Source organism: Malaya genurostris, chromosome 1 (genome assembly GCF_030247185.1).
Source record: "Malaya genurostris strain Urasoe2022 chromosome 1, Malgen_1.1, whole genome shotgun sequence".
In the NCBI taxonomy this organism is placed as follows: domain Eukaryota; kingdom Metazoa; phylum Arthropoda; class Insecta; order Diptera; family Culicidae; genus Malaya; species Malaya genurostris.
The window spans coordinates 93040721-93061755 of record NC_080570.1 but is presented as its reverse complement, the minus strand read 5'-3'; the positions used below and the strand labels follow the sequence as shown (position 1 = coordinate 93061755).

Genomic DNA, 21035 nt, shown 5'->3' with positions numbered 1-21035 from the left:
AACCTTGTCTAGTACGAAGAGAACGAGCTTGAACACTAGCATTCAACTGCGCCAAAAGATTTGGACTGTCAATCTGTTAATATTTTCGCTGAAAATACTGCCTTTGCAATTTTCCTTCATTTCTTGAGCGTATTTAGACCTAATAATCGGCAGCGTGATTCATATGGAGGCAAGTTCAATGGGTTCGTCCAACGTAGGCTTCTTAGGGCATACCAAACAAATTTGCGTTGCACACTTTCGATCCTGTTAATCTAGTTCTGATGATATCGTGCCCAAATCACAACTGAAGATTCCAAATGGGAGCGAACAAGTGCACAGTATAATGATCGAAGACAGAGTGGATCATCAAATCCTCTGGCAATTTTAAACATAAAACCTAGTTGTCTTTTGGCTTTTTCTACTATCATAGACTGATGGTTTCGAAAAGAAAGTTTTGAGTCAAGTAATATACCGAGATCTTTCACACATTCAACTCTATCTAATACATGATTTCCGATGGTGTAGTTGAAGGTTTTATGATGGAATGAAATCACAACACATTTTTCGTTGCTCACTGTCATGTGGTTATCGGTACACCATTCGATAAATCGAGATAATCACGATTGAAGCAGATAGCAATCCGCTCGACTTTCAACCAGGCATGGCAAAAACACGGATCCGTTCTGCACGGTACTCACCTTCACTCGTGAGCACACCACCAGGAGTATTGAATGCTACGCTTCGTGCCCGTATTGAAAAACACACACTGAACGCAGTAGAAAAAGCACTCGTAGCGGTGGTCGTGTAATTGTCAAAGACCGGTGCTTGGATTTTCGGGCAGCACTGAAGTCGAGTGTTCCTGACTTCGGCAAACACCGAAGCCGAGTGTTTCCGATTTTGCCACATACGTTGCTTGTACTATAAGCACCTATAGCGCCACGGTATGACGAAAGATGCGTTTGAATGAATAATTCTTTTTTCATCAATACGCGTCTGATTGAATTCAATTGATTGACAATATAACCAACGCGTGGGTGCTCTTCGGTGCCTTCGCGAAATTGAAAACACTCGGCTCCGGTGTTTAACGAAACTGAAAATACGCGGTTTCGGTGTATGCCGAAGCTTGAAACACCAGTGCCGAAAATAAAACAGCGCCACGAACACCGTGACTTCGGATATTGCGTTTCGTGTATCTCTTTGTGCACTGGCACGCAATAGCATTCTCAATACACGCGGTGGCGGTGGTTATATGAAGCACGCAGTGCAGTGCAGTGTTTGGACATGCCTGCTTTCAACTACAACAAATATTTTGAAATCATCAGCATATAATAACTTACAACTTCCGGTAAAGATCGATGTGACATCATTAAAGAATAAAGCGAACAAAATGAGTCCAAGATTACTACCTTGGGGTACACCGGAACAATTACAGAATTCGTCTGAAAGTGCGTCGTCAATTTTCACTTGAACGGTGCGGTCTTTGAGATAAGATTCGAGCCAACGACAAAATCTTGGCGAGAATCCGAGCTTGGCCAATTTTTTTAATGCAATGTCATGGTTAACTCGATCAATAGCTGCCTTCAAGTCTGTGTAGATTGTATCAACTTGAAATCCTTTCGCAATGTTGTCGATGCAGAACGTCGTAAATTCCATGATGTTGGTTGTGACCGATCGACCAGAGATGAAACCGTGTTGTTCAGGAGAAATATAGCTACGACAGTTGAACATAATCGTTTCATTTACGATTATTTCGAATAATTTAGAACCCATGCAGAGCGATGTTATTCCACGATAGTTCGCAATTTCACGTTTCTGTCCTTTTTTATATATAGGAAACATGAATGATTTTTTCCATTCGGAGGGAAATTTCGATTGTTGCAGTGACAGATTGAATATTTTCAATAAAGGAACAGTGAGTTCATTCATGTTACGTTTCAGTATGACCGAGGGTATACCATCAGCGCAGGAATACAGATGAAAAATGTTTTGCGAACAAACCGCATTTTTCAATACAGGACTGAGCAATCTCCTTTCCCAAAGTCATTGCAGATGGCAATCCATGCTCCTTATGTTTAGTTTTTACAAACGACCAAAACTTTGCAGGTTGACGACGGAATTGATCCTGGATTTTTTTAACATACAATATGTAACGCTGTCGATTGTACAGTTTATACTGGCTACTAGTCATTTTAAAATCGATCCTCATGAACGGGCAACGCGTTTTCGTATACCTTCGCAGCGCTGAAGCACGATTCTTTTTCAATCGACGGAGATGGGCATTAGACCATGGTGGCTTGGAAGGAGATCGAAAAGGTGGTATATGATTATTTATCAGTGCCCGTACAATGTTGTTGAAAATAAAGACCGCTTCGTCAACATTCGAACAACGTATTATTGGAGTCCAATCGATCAGTTGCAATTCACGGCGTAGAGTGACAAAATCGGTTTTCCTAAAATGCAAGGAATGAGCTTCAACGTACTGAGTGCAAGGTAATTGCAAAAGCCGAAAACTAAGCGCAGGGTGATGTTTGTCTAAAGAAACCAGCGGATCGTCGTGTTCAGTCGTTACGGTGCATGGAGCATCCTGGCTAATGAAAATTAGATCTAATATGCGGCCGTTGTGATTGAAAACAGTATTGATTTGTTGTAAATTAGTGCGAGCTAATCCTTCCAACAGTAGTTCATGAGCGACGACTTCACGCCTAAGTCTAGTATGCGTTGATGATGGGTCCACATAAGCTCGATTATCCAGAGATCTGGATATAGTCACCAGCAACTACTATAATCATTTGGATTGGTAATGTCACGAATCCGATCAATACAATTCAAATGTTCCAATATCAGGTCAGATTCGTGGCACTTTTCACATGGCAGATAAAACGAGCAAACGAAAATTCTTCTCTGCGCTATTCGTATGATGACGCAAATCTGTTCAATACAGTGCGACATTCCCTCAATATACAGCGATGAGTCTAGGGAACATTTGACAGCAATCAATACGCCTCCTCCAACTTTTCTGGTGCTGTTGTTCGAATTTCTTTCAACTCGATAAACATTGTATTGATCACCAAATAATTGCACTGAGGTAATTCGGTCATCAAGCCAGGTTTCCACCAGTACAATGACGTCAAAGTCGGCATCGGTACAAACCACGAACGTTCTGGTAATAGAACTGAATGCTCTCGGTTTCTGTCGATCCGATTAACTCATTCTCAGGAATGTTTACATCACCGATATCGCGTTCACGCCGAGAAGATGGCCTATGGGGAACGAACATTTCATCATTTTTTTGAAAATCATTGATAGATAAATACTTAACTGAAATGGGGACCCGCTGGTCCCCAAGCTCCAACGGTGGTCGAGTGTCTATCGCGTCATTTTTATTTTCAATCAATCCAATCTCGGCGTTGTAGTTTTTAGTCTCGTGGTTAGCTGTAGTAAACGTATAAACCTTGATGTATAGGTAGTAGTAATATCTATTCAATAAGCTATAATTGATAGATTTCGTTCACTATTACTGGAGGTATGAATATTTTGATTTGAGTGGCTTTCCAACATACCCCAAGAGCAGGAATTTTGATCGCTCCACGAAAAGGGATTTTTGGAAGCGAAATTCGACACAATTTCGAGGGATGTTATATACTATTTTAAGATGGACCACAGTACTTTCTAGCGTGACATTCTAACACGCGGCGCTTACAGTTCGTTTTGTTTTTGGTATCATTACCGATTTTTAGTGTTTTACCTTTCTCATATAGAAAGGTTATACAACCACCTGAAAATTGACTAGTAAAAATACCATTCGACTCATTTCGTCGAGCTGAGCAATGTATGTGTGTGTTAGTGTCAAATAATCTCACTAAGTTTTCTCAGAGATAGCAGAACCGATTTTGATAAACTTTAGTTTCATCAGGATCAAATTTCTTAGTGTCTGTAGAATCGTATCACCAGCCATGCATTGGTTTTGTATGCTATGTACAACAAACAGAAGGACAAATCTAGTTTAGATTAAAGTTATTTAACAGTCGACAAAGCTTGACGAAACAGGAACACTAGGAATCTCCGAGGCTCCCATCAAAAGTCGGAGTTTAGATGACTACTAAAGCTGAGATGAAGAGAGGTACCGTTATCCTAGTATTTGAGATTCACGCACTTGAGGCAAATCTCCTGATCATCAGTTCGTGATCGTATCTCATGCGACACAGTCGAAAATTGCTTATGGTCGAGACAACAGATACAAAGACAATACAGTGTAGTGAACAATAGAGTGTACGAAATGGCAAATACGATTTAACAAAGTATGAAACTTGGCCTACAAGGCCAAATTCAATTTGTATTGATTTCAAGCGCTGCAAAGTTAGACCAGCAGCTTGAAATTTTCCTTAAGGAACGAATGCATCTAGACGTCAATGATGTAAGTGAAATTGAATTCAACAAGGCGTCTAACTCTGTATACATTATGTTCAAACGGGAAAGAGATGCAATTGCATTCGCATCGGTTAACAACGAAGTGCACAGTGTTGATCATGACAATGTTAAATATAAAATCCCTGTGCACGTGGTGGACACTGCCATATAAGTACGCGTGCATGACCTTCCCCCGCAGACAAGCGATCAGTTCGTTCGGGAAAATATGTCGCAATACGGTAAAGTTCTTTCCATCGAAAGGGGAGTATGGTGGATTTTTTCCCTGGTATTCGGAATGGCGTGCGAGTGGTACGTATGCAACTACGTAAGGCAATTCAATCTTGCATCATTTGTGGTCAAGATGGAATACATCCGTGTAAAACGCTGATTACCTATGAAAATAAGCTGATTACATGTCAGTTTTTCGAACAACCTGCACAATACGGCAAACCTTGTACTGAAACTGCGAAAAGGACATCTTCGACCAAAGATAAGATCGAAGCGAATTACAAGGAAAACTAAGAGAAAACGGAAACCAACAACAATACCACCGATGCGGCAATGGATGACGAGACGATCCACGAACAAAGTGCCCCTCAATCCTCGCAGGATAGGAATGGCATCTCTTCTCCCTCTAGAAAAATGATGACAACGAGATCTAATAACAAAAAAAAATATTTTATCTAATAAAAACATGGCACAATCGTAAAGCTTACGCATATTGGCACGAATAAAAATAAAATTATAAAAAAAATCCTTAAAATACTCATTCTCCATGAAATGACGAAATTTACTATTTGAGTAAACTAAATACTGTTATACATGCTTCCGTCCATAACAGTAATCCGAGGAAATTTACTTATTCATGAATTAGGAGACATTAACGCGTTCGAAGCAGAATAGTGCTGACACTATGTGGTTAGACTTTGTGCTACGAGGAACGTCTTTACTAAGTAATCAAATTTCACTTTAACGCCTTTGACTGTTCCTGAGTTGTCTTGTTGGCGAAATTCAGACAAAATTGTTGGTATCTGGTCAAGTACTGTTCAAATTGAGATTGCTACTATAAAAGTGTAAGCTAAGGGGAAGAAGTGTAAGACAAATGGTGTGACAATAAAAATAACGTCGTCCAGATTCAGAAAGAATGAAAACCAAGAGACAAAAGCTGCCAAAATCAGACGCTAACTGTGCTGGGATTTCTTTTTTATATCTGTTCATTGTCCTCGTCATGGCATTTAATTTCACTTAGGTTGAGATACCCATTCCTTTAAGCAAGAAATGCACCGCATCACGTTTCCATCGAGGTGTTTCTTGACTTCAGATATCCAACATATACACAGTTGATAATGCTAATAATGTAAATTGTCATGAATATGTATTTTTTCTTATCCTAATATTCCAAAAATAATCATTCCTGCAAATACATTTGGTAGTTTTATATCGGTAGAAAACATTAGTTAGGTTTCGATCGTGGATAAAAAGTTTATTGTTGTATTCGAATCCTAGTGTAATGTTTGAAATTTTGTAACACACTTCAGTTGCTAGGCCATAATTGCTAGTTTGAACCTTAACCACAATTCAGATTCAGATAAAAGATGTTAACAATCTGTGGGATTTTAAAATTATTTGGTATACAGGATGGCCAATTTAGCATCTTTCGAGTACTATGATTTATACAGTAGTGATGAAACTCACTCAATCATCAAATCACAACTCGATTCCAAAAACTCACACCAAATGATTAAACCAACAAGTTCATAACAGTAGCTAGTGGAAAAATTAATCGTCATCCTAAAACGGGTTCGACTATTGAAAATTAGATGGTGCGTCGAATTGCCAATAGCAAAGCACACATTAATTAAAAAAATTAATTCTAAGGTATTTTATTATAGAAAACAATTATGAGATCTAAAAAAAATAGATCTAAATCGTTTTCTTACAGACAAGCTGTTCCATTTCTTTTAATTTTACTATTTTTTGCCTAAGGCTATGCAATCACTGTGAAAATCGACTTTTTAACCGAGGCCCGGAGGGCCGAATGTCATATACCATTCGACTCAGCTCGACGAACTGAGCAAATGTCTGTGTGTATATATATATATATATATATATATATATATATATATATATATATATATATATATATATATATATATATATATATATATATATATATATATATATATATATATATATATATATATATATATATATATATATATATATATATATATATATATATATGTGCGTGTGTGTGTGTATGTGTGTGTATGTAACAAAAATATGCACTCACTTTTCTCAGAGATGGTTAAACCGATTTTCACAAAGATTCAAATGAAAGGTCTCATAGTCCCATAGATTGCTATTGAATTTCATTCCGATCCGACTTCCGGTTCCGGAGATATAGGATGATATGTACCAAATAAGTGAAAAAAATATGCACTCACTTTTTTCAGAGATGGCTGAACCGATTTTCACAAACTAAGATTCAGATAAAAGGTATTATGATCCCATAGCATGCTATTGAATTTCATTTGAATGTGACTTCCGGTTCCGGAGTTATATGGTAATATGTGAAAATTTGAGAAAAAGTTTACACTCAATTATCTCTGAAACAACTCAATCGATTTTTTGCAAACTAAGATTCAAATGAAAGATCTTATAATATCCTAAAAATTGTTGAACATTTTATCAGGATCCGACTTCCGGTTTCGGAACTAAAGCGTGATAAGTGGAAAATTACCAATTTTATTAGTATTTTTCCACGAACGATAGTTAAAAACAGGTACAAATCCCCTTAAAACTGTCTGATAAATTCTTCTAGTTTGCAGAGCTTGTTAGTTTGTGGGCATGAAAACTTAATTCGGCACTACTGGTCCCCTCTTTTCCTGTTCCGAGAGCACCGAAAGTGGAGAAGAAAAACTCCTAAAACTAAATTCACTTCGATTTCTCTGCGATGCTTCAACCGATTTTCACCAATCTTGATTTGAATTAAAGTTCATACTGTCTTTAAACCTACTGTGAAATTTCATCCGAATCCGACTTCCGGTTCCGCAGTTACAGGGCGATAAGTGTCAAAGTTTTCAAATCGCCATATAGAGTGACAATATGTACAACACCGAAAGAAGAAGAAAACACAAAACGAACAAGGCGTGCTTTGTTCTATTTCGTAGACGTTGTGTAGTGAAGTCAATAATAATAATAATAATAATAATAATAATAATAATAATAATAATAATAATAATAATAATAATAATAATAATAATAATAATAATAATAATAATAATAATAATAATAATAATAATAATAATAATAATAATAATAATAATAATAATAATAATAATAATAATAATAATAATAATAATAATAATAATAATAATAATAATAATAATAATAATAATAATAATAATAATAATAATAATAATAATAATAATAATAATAATAATAATAATAATAATAATAATAATAATAATAATAATAACAATAATAATAATAATAATAATAATAATAAAAATATTAGCTTGACTTACATATGCAGAAGTAACAGAAACGCAGGTTCGTTTCGTTTGTTAAATTTCGTTTAATTGATTTAATCGAAATAGAGCATGAGATAGTAAGTATAGGTTCAACTACGTTCAAAACTGTTCCAATTTGTAGGTCATATTTGGTGGTAGTAAACAAACCAACTTCGGCTATTCCCTTTATCTGAATCCGGTTTCGGAAGAATTGGAAATAGTGATCAAAAACTGCAAAAAGGATCTCACTTACTTTTACTTGAAATGGCCAAATCGATTTTCACAAACTTATAGGTTCAAAAGAAAAGTCTTACAGTTTCATACGGAATTCCTTAAGTTGTTGTGGATACTACTTTCGGTTCCGGAACTACAGGGTAAACAGGTTTCATAGAGTTTGTGAGATTATATCCGAACAAATTATCCTATTTCTATACAATGAACAGTTGTTTTTGCGAGTTTCACGATTATATTTATGATGTAATGAGTAATATGAGAAAGGCATAATTACACCACTAGGTGGATTAAAATAGGTTTTTATTGAAAGAGTGGTTTTTAAACTCTCACTGGAAATCGCGGTAATTGCGAAAAACGTTCAAATAAATGATAATTCCAGAAACCGCGTAAAGAAGCCATGTATAAAAAACCGTGCGAAAACAAATGTAAAAAGAGACCTTATTGTATGTAGTAGTGAATATTCTCTTGACACTACAACAAATCCAGTCAATAATGGAAACAATATCGTTTTAATTTATATACTTCATTTTAATTATGAACTAATGAAATAAATTATTATATATTACTATATATTATATATACTAATCTGTATCAGTAGTAGAGGATAGGATAGGAGTAGAGAGGGAACTGGCATCACTGGAGAAGAAAACACAGTGCTTCTGTGTTGCTCTAATAAAAAGTGTTTTTTTCAGTGATTTTAGAAAGTTCTAGTGAAATAAGTAGTTTAATTATTGATTTTCAGTGATGGTGAAGTCGTGCTGAATAAAGGTTTGGTTGAGGGTGCGACTGGCGTGGTTGGAAGGATATATTTTACCACACAGGAATGACTGCCGCCGTACAAGGGAGTATTTTTTCTAATAATATATTTCTAAAGGGCTACGAAATGTATCCCTAAAGGGCTGTCATGCCAGATCTCTCTCAAACAGCGCTGCCAGTAATATCAATTTGTCTTTGTGCTATTTCCAGTAGTTTTTTTGTGGAATTATTTTTTATTTGTAGCTAATATTTTCCACTTGTTATAGCTTAGATTATAACGACATTTATTCTGCCGTGTGTTGTCCAATCATGCATATTCCGGACAACAAGCACGTAGTCGTGATGGACGCAAACGTGTTGATACTCGAAGGGGATGAGAACTAATGCGTTGTCGGATATGCCCCCATCACCTCATTTGGTATTTTCTAATCTTCTTTGTTACTCTCCGTTTTTTATTTTTAGCTTTGTTATTCTACGGTTCGCGTTTTTAGCGAATTTACTGACTTAGGCAAGCAAGAAGATAATTTTTCGGTAAAAGATACAAAGTCTACCGAAACAGTTAGAAAATTTAAAAAATCAAAAATTCATAAAACAAGTTCTACAGATTGAATCTTTCATATGAGTTGTAATTCAAATTGCGTTGAATATTTTAATCCTCCCTTTCATTCCTGAAACATTGGCCGATTCTTCAAATTCATCACAGGTAAAAAGTAGGAAGATGCATTTCTTTCTGGACAGGCCAGTTTTCAGGCTCTGCCCTAGGGATTCATAACCTAACATAAAGCACGTGAATTATGTTCGAACAATAGGTAATATTTAGCGTTTGAGATATTCGTTTGGGAAAGCAGACTCGACGTGGTTCAGGATCGCGTTTGGAATGGGCGCTCGTCTAAATGTGCGATGTCTACATGTTAAGCTTATTTCTAAAAAAATCGCGAAAGGTAGATGCATAAACGAGTGACTGCATACTCGACAGCCGTCTGTCCGGAGTTTTGTCAATTTCGGAGATTGACTGTTTCGTGCATTATATTGCCAGCACAAAGTAACACTTAAAATGATAACACTTTAAAACATTCTTGGTAGCCGGCTACCCAGAGCAATAAACACATGATAACATTATTAAAACATTTACTAACAAAGTATCCTCTCCTGTGATGCATGTGGGAATGCAGAGGATTCCTCGGTTCCTAGTAGCAACATGCATCGAACTAACAATCCTTCCCCTCCCAAGTAGATCTGCATTCGGACGTGGCCGGCGTCGGTATTGATCAGCATGCATGCATCAATATAGTTTGCACAGTGTGAAACAATGTGTTATTCCCAAACATGTTGCTTCAAAAAATCATTTTGCAATCTCAATTGGTCCAGATCAATAACGGAGTAGCAACACACGGGCGGTCTCTAATGCTAATGCTAATGCTAATACTAATCTGTATCAGGAGTATTTTGCAAAAAAAAAACTGTACTGTGATGGATCGGTAGTCCGTTGAACTAAAAACGAAAGTTAACTCGCAATATAGTTCAAAAGAGACGGCACTAACCAGTAGAAAAGCATGCTCCCAAATATTGGAACATTGGAATTGAAAATTTTGCTCTACTTTTTGCAGACTCTACTGGATATTAAAGCAGTAGAATTTTTGAAAATTGTTAATTGGTAATTATACGCATATTGTTTGGATGTGACAAAATATGGACATTTTCGTTATTTTGAACAGCGTCTTTTTCTGATAAATAAAAACTTAAATGTGTCTCAATTAATAAGAACGAATAGTCTCCCAATGCTGCTCTATCCCATAAGAAAAATGTTTGCGAAAAACATCATAATATCAACGAATGACGTTTGGGGAAATATGCTATATTCTTTCTTACCATCTTTGTTCGAACGCGAACTTTTGTCCAAGTGCAAACTTGTGTCATTAGTCTTTATAATCCCTTCGGTTATATGTTATGATAGTTTGTGCGTAGTAGTTCCCTCCAATATGGCTACAAGTTGAAACCATTCGCATCAACAAAAAAAAATCACGTAGAGGTTTAATGAAATGGAAGTTTCTTTTGTTTCGTGTTATCTGGTTTCTTTCGCATATGTTCTATCATTGCTACAGCTATCGTAACTTTATTGTAACAGAGAAAGCAATTGTTGGCTACATTAGATAACTCCTCAGATGGTACGAAGAAATAACAAAAGAAATTAACCCGGCCGGAATGAGGAAAGAGCGTATTTCCATTTACCCTTTCATCTAAGATTGTTTTTCGTCTGGCTTGGCAGATCTGTGACAATTAGAATCTGCGAGTCACAAAGAATTGGCAGTGAGCAGCCAAATTGCAACCTAGTAAAGAATAAAGTCTTAGTTCATACCCATTTTATTCATAAGCATCATGTTCATTGGATTATTGAAAGTATGGTTGAACCACCACTGAAGCAATCAGCATAATAACCTGGTACCGGTTTGGCAGTTTGGGAACTGGAGAATTGAGGAATTATACGGATAATCTGTCCGCCACACATGACTTATGTTATATAAGTATATATATATATATACTTCTTCAACTTCTTCGCTCTCTCAAGTCATCAAGTCAAGGCAAAAGGTGGTCATATCGAGCAAAAGTGAATTGATTCTGAATTTTGTATTATTTTTACACATTTTGTACTTTGAATTAAGTAAAAGTAATTTTCCAAACTGAATTTATGGCCTTTTAAATTGGTTACACTTCGAGTGCCGGACCCTGTATATATATGTCGTATCGTTTAATAGAAACACACATTTTTTTGCAAAATTCATTTTTATTATTCAACAGAATTGCCATCAGAGGCGATACAGCGATTATAGCGATCTTCCAACTTTTCGATACCATTTTTGTAACACGATTTGTCCTTTGCCTCAAAATAGGCCTCAGTTTCAGCGATTACCTCTTCATTGCTTCTAAATTTTTTTACCAGCGAGCATTCTCTTGAGGTCTGAGAACAGGAAAAAGTCACTGGGGGCCAAATCTTGAGAATACGGTGGATGAGGGAGCAATTCGAAGCCCAATTCGTTCAATTTCAGCATGATTTTCATCGACTTGTGCAATTGTGATTGTGAGCTCACGCGGCACCCATTTTGCACAAAGCTTTCTCATATCCAAATATTCGTGAATAATATGTCCAACAGGTTCCTTTGATATCTTTAGGGTATCAGCTATCTCGATCAACTTTACTTTACGGTCATTGAAAATCATTTTGAGGATTTTTTCACGTTTTCATCGGTAACAGCCTCTTTTGGACGCCACTGTGTTCATCGTCTTCGGTGCTCATATGACCAGTACGAAATTTTGCAAACCACTTACGAATTGTTGCTTCGCCCGGTGCAGAGTCTGGATAACACCCATCAAGCCATTTTTAGGTATCGGCGGCACTTTTTTTCATCAAAAAGTAGTGTTTCATCAACACACGAAATTACTTTTTTTCCATTTTTTCACAATAACAAAAGTAGCTTCACTCAAAATACATTATCTCACAAACTAATAATCAGACAGCTGTCAAATTTATACACGTATCTTTTGAAGGTTGGCTAAGGCTAACTGAAAATGGTATGGATTTAATTCTAGTGGCGCCCTCTCATAGAAACGATACGAACTTTTCAGCCGATCTATTATATATATATATATATATATATATATATATATATATATATATATATATATATATATATATATATATATATATATATATATATATATATATATATATATATATATATATATATATATATATATATATATATATATATATATATATATATATATATATATATATATATATATATATATATATATATATATATATATATATATATATATATATATATATTTTATTATTTGATTCCATCTGACTAAAGTCTACATGAAATATTACCTTATATTATATCGATGAACTATTTTTAATCCGTGTTATGAATCGGCAAGATGGTTCTCCGTATTCGAAAAACTCTTCGACAGATGTAAAAGTGCGGATCATTGATGTAAACGGTTCGTAAAGTCCAAAGCTAGTACGATGGAAGCGAGGTACAAGTAAGGATCCATGACGCAGAGATCTGGATGGCACTCGGATGCATAACGATGACAATAGATTAGGGCTGTCGACTTCTCCATTCAAAAGCTTTGCAACAAATCCAGTCTGTTGGATACAATGACGTCGTTGAAGAGTTTCCATATTTAGCAGCTTGCAGCGAGCATCATACGGTGGAAGATTTATCGGGCCACGCCAAGGAAGGTACCGCAATGCATATCTGATGAACTTTCGTTGCACGTTTTCGATCCTTAGGCTCCAGGTCAATTGATAAGGATGCCAAACAATTGAAGCAGTCTCCAATATTGGCCGAACGAGAGAGCAGTAGAGAGCATTTGAACAGTACGGATCAGAAAAATGTTTTGATATCTTCGTGATAAACCCTAATTATCGATTAGCTTTTGCGATTACTGCCGATCGATGCAAATTTAACGTAAGCTTTTGATCAAGTAGCACACCTAAATCGCTAAATTGGTGAGTTCTTTGCAGAATAACACTATCAATGACATAGTCGAATCTTATTGGCTGTTTGGTACGATGGTAGGACATAACCATGCATTTTGAAATGCTCACGGTCAGCTTGTTTCGATGACACCAGTCGACGAATTGATCTAATATTGTTTGAAGGCAAACGCAGTCCTCAGTAGATCGAACGATGAAATAAATCTTTAAATCATCGGCATACGCTAATTTACATCCAGGCCTCAGAATTCGTAATATGTCGTTTAAATACAGAATGAACAGCAACGGACCTAGGTTGCTTCCTTGGGGTACTCCGGACGAGTTAGAGAAACTGGAGGATTTAGTTGAGCCAACACGTAGAGTTCTGCAAGTCAAGTATGATCTCAGCCAATTAGTTATACGCTCTGAAATCCCTAGTTCAGATAACTTTGCAAGCGGAATATCATGGTCAATTGTATCGAAAGCCGCTTTAAGATCCGTATAAACTACGTTCACTTGCGCTCCGTGTTCTAATTGTTCTAAACAAGTTGTTGTGAATTGGAGAAGATTTGTGGTAACTGATCGTCCGGGCATAAATCCATGTTGATCGTTGGAAATATAGCATTTAGCTTTAGCAAGGAGAGCATTGCTAACAATAATTTCAAAAATTTTGGATGCAGCTGAGAGACTTGTAAAGCCACATTCCGTTTATCTCCTCTCTTGAAAACAGGAACTATAAACGATTGTTTACAAATCGCCGGGAATCGAGATTCAACAAGTGACTGGTTATAAATTCTACACAATGGCTCGGCAAGAGCTTCAATATTACGGAGAAACACGACGGAAAGTATACCATCCGGACCGGGCGAGAACGTACTCCTAAGTTTCCGTGTAACATAAGATACATAAAAATCAACCAGATTATCAGGAACATCCAATACTGCCAAGTCAATTTCACGCTTGGTAACGTAATGCGCGGCGAATACTGATGAGAAATGATTGGCAAACAATTCGCATTTCTCCGTACTTTTTGATGATTCAGTATCGTGTAAAAATATACTCGTTGGGATTGAAGAGCACTTTCTCGTTGAATTAACGTAGTTCCAGAACTTTTTGGGGTATCGTCTCAAATTAGTTTGCACACGTAAAACGTAGGATTTGTAGAGCGACGAATTCAAATTGCGATACTCATTGGATGATAAATGAAATGGATATATATAAATCGATGCGAAAATAATGTAAAATGGCGCAAGAAGGCAGGGTAAAGTGTTATAATATGCTCCCCCTAAACATTGAGATATTTCAAAATGAATTCATATATATATTCTTCCTGAATGTGAATATTTCATTGCAATAGGGATGAGGAACATAATTTTCAATGGTTTTGGTAGAAGTGATGAAAATTGAAGGATATAAATACATTAACTAAAACGACCACATTCCCACAGTTTTTCGCTTGCCTTATGTCGTTTTCGCTTGAGAAAACTGAAACTGACCCAGGGTAGTTTTATCAAACAAACACTTTTCACGAAACTGTTTTGATTTCGCACTTATGTGAGTGTGTCCTCTTTTGAATTTTTGGCCTTAAATTCCGCAACTTCCAGAGCCGGATTCCAGGGACCGGTATATCTGATGTCGGTTCGTATGGTCAGCAACTTACATGACCTACAAATGGGTAGTGTAGGGCTCAACTTAGAAGAATGTTTATTTTTTTACCTTTTTTCAAATATAAAAAATTGGGATAGAATTCGCTCCGGTGTAGAGCCATCGTTAAAAACGAAAACGCCGAAATGATTTCGCACTGTAGTAGCTATCCAACAAGCTTTAGGTTGTTAAAATCCATTAATTTTAACGGAGATATCGATGTTTTTGTGTAAACGACTTTTTTCCCTATTCCAGTAGTAGAAGTTTCGAGTGCCGTATGATAAAGCGATGTTTCGGAGCAAAATTAATCATCATTTTCGCGATTTTTTTTCAGGATTATCGTCCAACAAAATAAATTCAAATGTTTTGCATGATACATAGCAGCATTCGAACAACCTTTTTGTGATTTTTTTCGTAGAAAAATATTAAGAAATAAGTCGGTGAAAAGGTATTTTTGAGTACACTTCTTAAAAATCATGATTTGCGGTGTCCACTGTATCTCAGCGCACACTAATCAGAAGTGAACAAATCAAACCAGCATAGAAGATCTCGGTATATTACTTGATTCAAAACTTTCCTTTCGAAACCATCAGTCTATGATAGTAGAAAAAGCCAACAGACAACTAGGTTTTATGTTTAAATTTGGGCACCATATCATCAGAACTGGATTAACAGGATCGAAAGTGTGCAACGCAAATTTGTTTGATATGCCCTAAGAAGCCTATGTTGGACGAACCCATTGAACTTGCCTCCATATGAAGCACGCTGCCGATTATTAGGTCTAAATACGCTCGAGAAAAGAAGGAAGATTGCAAAGGCAGTATTTGCAGCGAAAATATTAACATCTGAGATTGACAGTTCAAATCTTTTGGCGCAGTTGAATGCTAGTGTTCAAGCTCGTTCTCTTCGTACTAGACCGGGTTTCTTTCATCGGCATCGGATCGGAGTTTCAAAGAAATTCCCCGTTTCGGTAAATGCGTTCCTCTTTCAACGAGTTCTTTCATTTATTTGAGTTCAACGAACCTGCCAGACTTTTCCACAATCGGCTGATACAGGAAATGCGATGAAATCTATGGCGATCTAACTCCTCATATACACACCTGTACTATAGATAAATTATTAGGTTAATTATTTAAACATTTGTTTAAGTTTCTCAATGTAATTTGTATCTGACTGTTTCAGAATTGTTTTTGAATGTGAATTTTTGAAAAAAGACAGGTTTTGTGCCTATTTGAGAATGGCACATTGTACACCAACTCAAACGGGTTTTTCCCTGTCAATAGTTATTAGAAAATCATTAAGACGTAAGTCGGATGATAAAACACAAAATAACGTTTCTGTTTTATTTATTTTTACTTATTTCAATTATTTATTAAATATTTTTACTTATTTCAAGAAAAAATCCGCCATTTTGTAGCCCCCCCCCCCAAAATTTGCAAAATTTGAAATAAAATGGTGCAGTAGTTTTTGAATGACGATGGACAAGCACTTTCAAAACCTTCTTTCGAGAAAAACACGTTTTAAGTTTTTTGTCTATAAAATCAATGGAAACAATTTATTACTCAAGAGAGCCCATAGGCTCTAACATTTGAAAAAAAATCATATTTTTTCTTTTATAATTTGTTATAATGAAACATTTCAAGAATTTGTCAAACGAAGAAGAAATCTTGGGCCTGTGTACCGAGCTCTTACTTCTTCGCAGTGAGATAAGCAAAAGTAAAGGCCCATAACTTCCAGAGTTTTGTTCCGATAGACTTGAAAATTTCACAGAATAATCTTGAAATGTTTTACTATGAGAATATACAAAGAAAATAATAAATGATTTTTCAAAAGTGTTAGACCCTACCCGCCCCTTAAAGGTAATTAACGATAGCATCATGGATTTTCATAAACATATTAGCATTGAAAACCTTTATTCTCATGCATCGTTTTATAAATCATGATACATTTTGTGTTTTTTTTTTTTATTTTTTTTTTTTTATTAATGACACTTTACCATCTTTGTGGCATTCGTGTCAGATACATTTTGTGTGTTTGGCATATTATGTTTGAGTCTGACTGTTTAAAATTCATATCAATTGAAAGATGCATGGTATTTAATTAATATAACAAGAGTAAGTCGAAACTAAACTATGTCTAGTAACTGTGGTTTGTAATCAAACTTCTGGAACCGGTGAACGGAAAACGTTACCCAAACGGATTGTGCGAAAAAGCGAAGGAGAGTGGTTAATTTCTTTATTTAATTTGGACTTAATTCAGTTTTACCTGAAATTCTTATAATATGTTGTGATTTTGATCAATAATCTTAAAATGAAATATGAATTTCGAAGAATTAAGATTGGGTATTATTCACACATCTGGAAAACTCTTAGTTTTAATAGTTGGATTTAGAGATTAATAGATAAATTTTGATCGAAATTGATCACATTTGTCAGCTTGCAAAGGTAGTATCACTCTTATTAAATTTGTATATTTACAACCAATATAAAATTTGATCCGAAATTTTCAAATATATTGGGTAGTTATCAATAATACCCTTGATAATATTTTTTATCTGTTAGGTTTCATAGTTAATAATCGTTTAAACTCAAGTAAACAGAAATTTTTCCCCAAACACCTTCAAAGCATCACCATCTCGCAATCTCATGATAAGCACGTAAATTTGATTCTTCAATAGAAGATATAAATACTACAATGAATGGTTTGCTCCAGGCATACTACAATGAAAGCTGCAGAATCTAAAAGTCTTTGATTAAAACTACACATATGGGTGACGTAAATTGTATTTAACTTGTATTTGTATTTAACAATGCAACAATAATTTAAAAAATTTATCCATAGATTGTGTACAAGCATCGGCGTCTCAACTGATTTCAATTACAGTAATGTGGTCAAATTATTCAAAAAAATTCGTATTACAAACATTTTTCTTTTTTTCAGTACTTGAACTGAATAAATGCAACACATGGATCAATAAGTCCCGAGACTAACAATGGAAACAACATTTTTTTTGCATTTTTTTTTATTCATCAACATAATCACCTTTTAGGTTGATACAATGGTTCCAACGTTTTTTTTTTGTTTTCTGAATAATCGACTCATTGCTGTTTTTGTTCCATCGAAAGCAATCGCGGCACCCACTTGGAAAAAAACATTTTTCATGCTCAATTTTTAATAAAGGATAGTAAATACACTTCCATATGATATCTGTGTCATCTCAGCATTCTCAGCTTCACTTTACGATCTTTCATTATAATTTTTGTCACTTCACTCACATTTTCCGGTGTAACGGCTTCCACAGGTCTACCCAAGCGTTAAAAATAAATAAAACAATGTTTTATCAAAACACGATACTCGGTTTTTTTCCATTTTTTAAACAAACTACAAAACGACTTTACTCCAACCTCGATAACTCAGCTGTTTCTGGTCGGATCGACTTAAAGTTTTGACTCGTTTCAAGCAAAGGTTAGTACTCTAGAAAGACGTGGTTACTGGTTTACTACGAGCGCCATCTCTGCTTTAGTCTCGGGACTTATTGATCCATGTGTTATTCGAAAATATCCAGTTTCATCTTTTTTCGTGATTGCAATGGCCGAGTTTGTTTATTTTTATTTGACAATTCGAACCGCGCCAGTCAAAATCTAGTACCACCTTGTTATAATCTCGATCAAGTGGTCGAAAGCGCTACGTAATGTCCAAGTTCCGTCGAATCGACTTCAAAAATAATCGTTTCGAGAAACTCGATTCGAGATGCATAATGTCAGCCATGCTCTTACACCTCTTGATTGTTTTCTCTGTGGTCATATGATGGAAGAAGTTTACGCCACCGTCTTGAATATACGAGACGAAGGTGTAAAATTTTACCCTGGCTGAAGAAATCAAATTCGATCCGAAAATTTTACAAAAAGCAACGCAAGCTGTTTGATTGCTTGCTGAGGCTTGTATGCGGAACGGTGTTGGATATTTTGACAACAAACTTTTAAATTAACACCAACTTTAAAAATAATACCTTCATGAGAGCCTAAAAATGTATTTTCACGTTGTTCCATGCCATATGTTAAAATATTGCTCTATTTCTTTGTGTTTCTATAATATTACTGTTAGGTTTAGTGCGCAATTTCTAAGGACCATTACTGTTTGAATGTATAAAGAAGTGAACTTATATATGTAATAGGAGAAATATAAATATTTCAAAACCGATAAAAATCTGCGGTTACTGAGCAGTTTGAAGCACTGAAAATATGCGGCTTTGGTCAATTCATTTTAAAGTTTGACAAAAAACTCTTAAACAAAAAAGAAAATTAATTCAACTTTCGTTACATACTAGATTTCGTCCGGTAATTTTTCCATCTTTTGATGAGTTTAGAACAGCCGAACTACCGAACATTTTCATTCTACTGATATATCAGCACAAATTAACATATGTTGACAGCCTTATCTTAAGGTACCGGTGTGATGAAAAGTTATTTTACTGAAAAAATACCGAGGTTTGAACAGCTCGGTAATCCAATTTAAGTGTGTAGGTTTTTCAATAATCGTTCATTGTCATTATTTTGTACATGATCTTATAACTATTTCAGGTTTGTTTGTATCAGTTCATCACTTTTATTCAATATACGATAGCTGGCTATTGGTTGAACTCTTGGAAGAGAAATGAGTCTAACATAAAATAAATTTTAAATTGGAACTCCAATGGACTTAATGAAATGATAAAGAAGTTAGATGTAAGGAAGGTCATGACAAGCAAGAATGTCGCGAACTGGGATATTGTATAGTCTACCTTGGGTACGCAAGGAAATTATTAGTTGAGATCTGACATCATGATACTCCACGCATGTCCAAACGACATACATCGCGATAACCTTCGCCACAAGCACAATAATTAGTCTCGGAACGTCGATATTCTAGGAATAATTGAGTGCTCTCACCGACCCAGATCATCTTTACCCCAGGAACTTGCCAGCTGGCAAGTGTTCTTTGACGAGACGCGCTATATAATTCGTTGAAAGCAATTGGTCCATTAATCATCATAAATTTCACCCTCAATAGCACCACGTTTGGCTAAAATATCGGCTCTTTCATTGCTTGGAATGGAGCAATGAGCCGGGACCCAAACTATTGTGAATTGATAATTATTATTCAATATGTCGTTCAGGAACTGTTTTATTTTGTCCAAGAAAAACGGTTAATTTTTGCCAGCAGCGTTTGAGCGAATGGCTTCAATTGCACTCAAACTATCTGTGAAGAGAAAATAATGGTTTGGAGATAATGTGACGATTACACTCAAACTATAATTAACTGCAGCTAACTCTGCTAGGTTCTTGAAGCCTAAATGAAGCCGAAACATTATTGTTGAACATACCAAACCCAGTAGCCTCTTCAATTTGTGTCCGAGGCTTGCAGGTTGTCTGAGTCAAAAGTTATTACTCATTTATTGAATACAGGTAAGCGCATAACTATAAAACCTGTTTTAATCCACCTGGTGGTTTGAAAAAAAATAACGTTTTTGGAATTTTTTATAAAAGTTCACGTTATTTGGAATATACAGCGTAAAAAATTTTCCCTATGTATATTGTTGGATATAATGTAATGGATATTTTTGGAACGTAAATTGTTAGTATATACCGAAGAAGGATGTTTTAAGTCGCTTCAATATCCAAGAAGGTGACTTGCGGTTGACGAGTAGATGTCGGAAAACGATGATTGAATTCGTTTCAAAATTCAAGATGACGACATGCGGTTGATCAATATTCGCTACAGAATATTACAATATAGGCCAAACTACCGAACAATCTCATTCTACTGATATATCAGCATAAACATTTGTTGACAGCAATATTTCAAGGTACTACTGTGTTAAAGCGTTATTTTTACTGAAAAAAAACGTGCTTAATTCACCTAGCAGTGATATGATATTTTTTGCATGTATATTCTTCGGTGTTTCAGTTTTCATGACATTATTTTAATGACCGTCGTTTTAAGCGGCAATTTGAGATTTTCATCACTCATTACTC

The 21035-nt window shown here is 35.5% G+C and overlaps 1 protein-coding gene across 5 annotated transcripts in view; it reads right to left on the bottom strand.

Annotated features, from left to right (window-relative positions):
- The window catches only part of LOC131440743 (acetylcholine receptor subunit alpha-like), a 266618-nt gene that overhangs the window by 76190 nt on the left and 169393 nt on the right, over positions 1 to 21035 (bottom strand). The window lies entirely within an intron of this gene.